This window comes from Chenopodium album, chromosome 2, assembly GCF_948465745.1.
Source record: "Chenopodium album chromosome 2, dcCheAlbu1.1, whole genome shotgun sequence".
NCBI lineage: Eukaryota > Viridiplantae > Streptophyta > Magnoliopsida > Caryophyllales > Amaranthaceae > Chenopodium > Chenopodium album.
In genome coordinates this window covers 65,304,117-65,310,393 of record NC_137835.1, presented here as the reverse complement: position 1 = coordinate 65,310,393, position 6,277 = coordinate 65,304,117, and positions in this window count along the sequence as shown.

Below are 6,277 nucleotides of genomic sequence, written 5' to 3'. Positions count from 1 at the left end.
GTTGGCGATGGCGGCGGCTGCTGCTGCTGTGTGGTTAAGGAAGGAGCAAGAGGTGGAGAAGTGTCACCCAAAGAGTAAAATTTTATACCAACCTTGGGGAAATACAAGTATATCAGTACAACTCCTAATATGAGCATTAGTACTTTGTCCACCCTTTGGGTAATGTAACCTTAGTAATAGCGTAACATTAAAAAAATAATAATAATAAAAAAAAAAGATGTTCATTTACATTTCTATGTTTAACTTACAATTCTATGTTTAAATAATATACAACATTTTGAATCTTGAGCCTATATTGTGTAATGTACTAATTTATACTTTGTATTTTTTTTTTTTTTTGAAGATTGGAAAAGGCAATGTTGGTGCAACAAGAGAACAGACCAGGATACTTGAGCATCAACAAACGACTATATCGTCTATGAGGCCATCATCTATCTATTTTGTTTTTTAGTCTTATATTAGTGATGTATTTATTTAGGGACAAGCTACTATAATATGCGACATTTTTTTTTATATAAAAAATAATTGTGTTGATGTTTTCTTTTATAAATTTGGTAATTAACTACGTACTCTTATTATTGTTGATTAATTATTGTTTTTTTTTTAATCTAGTTATAGAGAATATTTGTTTATTTTTATTTTAAGGTTATTAATTTAATTTAATTTATGATAAATTTAAACAACTATAATGTATGTATGATGGTAATAATTTAATAAAAGGAAAAAAAAAAGCTTAAAAAAAATTCTGGACGCTTTTTAATGTCTACATATTTGCACATTTTCAAATTTCAAATAGTTTCCCGCCATACCATAGGCTGACACGAATAAACGCAAGACAGCAAAAAGCGTCGCTAAATTTGAGTATGTGGACAGGTAAAAGCGTCGCTAAAAAACTACACACATTTGGGATAATGCGCAAAATACGTAATTTTCGACGCTTCGTACATTAATTAGGACACAAAAAAGCGTCGATATACTCGACGCTTTTTGGGTCTCCGAAAATTTTCGACTCACGTATTTTCGACGCTTTTTAGCAGCGTCGAGAAATAAATTTTCGACGCTTTTTAGCGTCGAAAAAAGGCCTAAAAAGCGTCCAAAAAACACGCTTTTTGTAGTAGTGAGTGGATGAAGAATAGCGTCATTTGATCAACTTTTGATCATAGAGATTTCCAATCACTTTCTTATATTCAATCATATTGAAGATAAGAGATTTTATTGGACTTTTATACTTGTCTTTTAGAGGGTTTGTACCTCCCATCTCATTATATCCCTTGAAACACTTTTCAAAATGAAGATGTGTTGGCATTTTACTCAAACATTTTGAATAAAAACAACCTTAGACATGTGACATGGATTTCTAAAACTTGCCTTTTAGAACCATCTTAGCAAAATTGGAATATAGGTTTATGGATTATCTTTTAACCTTTTGAGAACGTTTCTCAACTTTATTTTCAATCGAGAGATTATATATAATAATAAAATTAGAACGACATGTTACTTGTAAGTAAACGCAAAATTCAATTATGTTTAATAAAATTTAAAGTGCCATAAGCGAATTAAATTGACAATTTTAAAGCATTTATTCAATTTTAATTGATCCCTATTGAATAAAATGATTCCAAGATCCTTTATTTGTGCAATAATTGACCGGACTGAGGCCCTACCATCAAGTATTGCATTTTCAAGGTGAGTAAACTCTTTACTGATTACAACTCTTTGTAACTCTTGGTTGAATAATTAACCATCACATGTTTAATTATTACCCTTAGCTTCAAGTTTCTAAACTCTTTAGGTAACCTTGTTGAGTATAACCAATTAAAAGTGTAAAACGTGATTTACCCCCACTCCCCTAAGATATAGTATGACACCCAGCTGAGGCATGACCTGTCATAAATATTGAAGGTTTCATCGGGTTTTTAATTGGAAAAGCAACCTCAATATTACTGGGACCTAGATTTATTATGTTGTGATTAAATAGTGAACTCTAGCGCATCATCACAAAACATCAATAAAATCTAACATGCATAATAAACTGAATGCATAAACAAGACATAGCATGGCCCCTAATCCTAAGAAACTAATAAAGCAAATAACTCCCACTTGAACCTTCATGGATCTCATCCACCTTGCTCCTTTGGGCCTTCACTTCAAGGATTTCTTGGATTAACTACAACCTGTAATTTTACTCTATCCTATCCACTACTTAAATAAAATGAAATAAAATTACAAAAATACTTTATCGGTACGTAGACCATATTAAGATAACAAAAATACATCACGATGTGCAGATCGTATTTAGCAATCTACTGGGCCATACTAGTCATTATATAGCAGTTAATAATATCATATATTATAAAGTGCCACATAATAAATCACTCATCATGCTTTCCTAAACTACAACATCGAATGTTCATAATTAAGGAAACATGGCACCAAAATATCTCATATTTTAATTAATGCAATTAGATAATATCATATATTATTCATGACCATCAATAAAATATCATATATTCTAAATTAGTCATGAGATAGAATCAATTCTTATTTTAATCTTAAAAGATAAATCATATTTATCCTCAAAGATTATCCTAACAAAATTAGGAAATTCTATCCTAATTACTAGCCAATCACAAAATTGTAAATCAATTATTATCCAAAATTAATTATGGGATAATCACATTATTTAAATCAATTATTATCCTTTTGGAATATGCTCAGAATATCCTAACAAATCTTATCCAAAATTAACCACTTTAATTATGGATAATTACCAATTTAACAACTTTAAATATGGATAATATCAAATATAACAACTTTTGAATATTTGTTTTTATCCTAAAATAAAATATTTTATCCAAATAAAACCAATTTTATCTTTTAAAAATAAAAGATCATATTTTCAAAATATTTTATCTTATCCAAAATAAAACTAATTTTATCCCAAAATAATTCATAATTATCTTGAAATAATTTTCAAAACAGTTTTTTTTTTTTTTTTTTGAAAATCGTGTACCACCACACCGGCCACCGTGGTTGGCCAGCCGAAGCTAGCCACGGTGGCTGGCTGCCAACAGCAGCCACAGCCGCAAGGGCAGCAGCGCGGCAGCAGCACTAGTAGCCGTGGCAGCAGCCGTGCAACGCTTGCACGCTGCTGCCCACAACCACCTTGGACCGCCGCCCTCCCCTCAATCCCTCTTGCACTGCCACCAGGTCGGCAGCCGCCGTGGCTGCAACACCCAGCAGTGGCTGCCGGCCTCAAAACTATTAAATTTTTTTTTTGTTTTCAATTTAATTAAAATAACATTTATTAAAATTAAATCAAATCAGTCCAAAAATTAAAATTAAATCACATTCAACTTTAAAATTAGGGTTCATCATAAAATTAATCCCAATTTAATTCTAACTTTTAAAATTAAATTGATCATCATACATAAAACACTTTATGCATAAATCAATCCGATTAAAATTATGAATCATAAAATAAATCGAATTAAATCAAAATCAAGCACAAAAATCATATTTTAGGGCTAGGAATTTCGAAAAATTTGAAAAATAGGGTTATGGGGTTCGAAATTTTCGAACATATTAGGGCTAAAATTCGGTCTCTTCATGGCTATTTTGAGCATAATTAAATCACATTTAATCGATTCCAAAAGTTTAATCACATTAAATATAATAATTGAACCATAATTAAATTAATCTCCCTCTTAATTGAATTAAAATTGTGGACTATCAAAGAATTATAGTCAATATGCGTAAATGCAATAGGCTAACTGATACCACTGTAGGGAATTATAGGTACTACGCAGCGGAAAAACATGAATCATATTCATACAGTACCTAATCCCAAGATCTAATGCATAACACATAAAGAACATATAATCGTACCTTTGAAGCGTGATTCCACGTGCGATCGAGCAAGAACAATGGGAGATAAAGAACCCCAAGCGTGATTCCTCTACTTAGTCCACGAGCATGGATTAAACCTCCACTAATGCTAGTTAGGTGTGACTGAACACTTCAATCAACCTTCAACGGAGATTTGAGCCACGAACACACCACAACACCACCCACGCACCACCACACGCGCCACCCACAAGGGAGGGCCGTACGGACAGGGAGGAGAGAGAGAGGGCCGAGTAGAGAGAGAGAGAGTGTTAGGGTTTTTGGGAAACCTGGTTGCTTGTGTGACAATTCACTGTATGTCAATTGTTGTATCATGCAACCCTAGGCATGATTTATATTTATAGATCATATCTAGAAATAAAACCATGTCAAGTCCAAAACCCATTAGACTCTTCTAACTATCCAAGCCCAATTATCAACATGGTATGTCATGTACTCATGAGGCCCAATAATGGGCCTCTAACTTGTTTAACCCAATACTCTTATGTGTGACCTTGTAGGATCCATTCTATAAGGCTTTGGGCTATTAAGCTAGCCCAAAGATCAATTGTCATATCTAGCACCAAACATTGACGACCCTATAGAATGAACTTATTATCTCCATAATAGTGATCCTTGATATATCTAGTAATTGCACTTATCGAAGACATAAATCCTTCACTATGGGATCAACTATTGGTTGTGATTGTGGTGGAGGTGGACTAGGCTGTTGCAACCGTCCACTTCTGGTGAGAACCTTGACCTCAAGGTCTCCCCAAACATCTTCACTTGTGCCAAGAGACGAACAGGCTATATCTTTGAGATAGACGTCTTCATCGTCACTATCCCAAATTCCATTTACTTCTTCATAGTTTGAGACAAATACAATTTTCGATAGAGGTTCATTCACAAGTTGAATGAGTATTGACGGATCAAAGGAGACTTCATCTTCCATGATAGCCAAAGCATCAGAAAGAGGACCTGTTTGAATATTAGGCTTCTTGCCCCCTGGAGGGACGGGAAGTTGATTAGCATCAATCAGGTCTTGGATCGCATCCTTCAACCTCCAACACTTCTCAGTAGTATGACCCTTGCCTTGATGAAACTTGCAATGAGCATTGGGGTCATAGCTAGAAGTTCTGTTCTCTGGTCGAGGTTTTGGAAAAGGTCCAATTGGCATAATCAGTCCTTGACTATGCAAGCGATCAAAAGCAGCATCATATGTCATTCCCAAAGGCGTGTAAACCCTCCTTTGCCTTTGGAATCTTTGATGGGGAGCATTAAGAGCCAGCACATCATTGATATTGACATTATTGGTAGCATTATTGGGCTTGGAAGACGAAGGAGTGTCGTTCTTCTTGTTTTTCCAAGTGTTGTTGTTGTTATTGTTGCTACCAGCAATCTTTATCAGTTCATCTTCGATATTGATTCTAATATCGTACACAGCTTCGAAGGTACTCAAAGGCAGAAACTTCAAGTGTTGCTTGTACTTATGAGTCAAATTTGCAATAAACAGGTGAACCATCTCTTTCTCCTTGGGAGGATCCACCAAGAGCGCAGCTGTTTCTCTCCAACTGCTTAGGTAAGTAGTTAAGCGTTCATTCTCCTTCTGTTTGAGAATGGAGAGTTCACGTTCAGAAGTCTTGGCTTAGATGTTACACTTGTAACGGTTCATAAAGCTTTCAGTAACGTCCTCCCAGGTCGCAACATGTTTGGATTCCAGAGACTAGAACCACTTTTGACAGGCATGCTCCAAGGAAAGAGGGAACACAGTAGGGAAGAGTGTCACATCTAATCCCTTAAGAGCCATGGTCGCAGAAAAGGCCTTCAAGTGGAAAAGCGGATTATCAGTAGGCTTGAACTTGGGAATGTCAGCAGTGGAAAACTTCTCAAGAAGTTTGTCCCTTATGGACGAAGATGTGACAGGTTGTTCCACATAAGTGAACTCTTCAGAGATCTTACTCATCTGTTCCTTAATCTTGTCCATTGCAGCGGCAGTGACATTGTTTTGATTGTCTTGCTCTACTGTGTTGACTCTAGTGGTGAGTGTTTGCATCATGTTGGACAACATCTCAATGGTCTTGTTGATGTTCTCGATATCTTCCTTAGTAGCCATTGGTTGAAAGTAGACTAGAGATGGATCTTGTGGAGATGATTGTGGTGGTTTCTTTGTACGCCTCTTTGGTATAAGAGGTTGTTGAGGTATTGACTCAAACCGTAATAATCTACCCCTGCTTCTTGACCAAGTGCTGTGACACCGAAACAAACACACCAAACTTAACCTTAACCCATCCAGAAATAATTATAAAAAAAAATTATTTTGAATTTTGAAATTCACTTTATTTTATTTATTCTTTTTTTTTAAAAAAAAAGTTTATGGGAGGATACCATC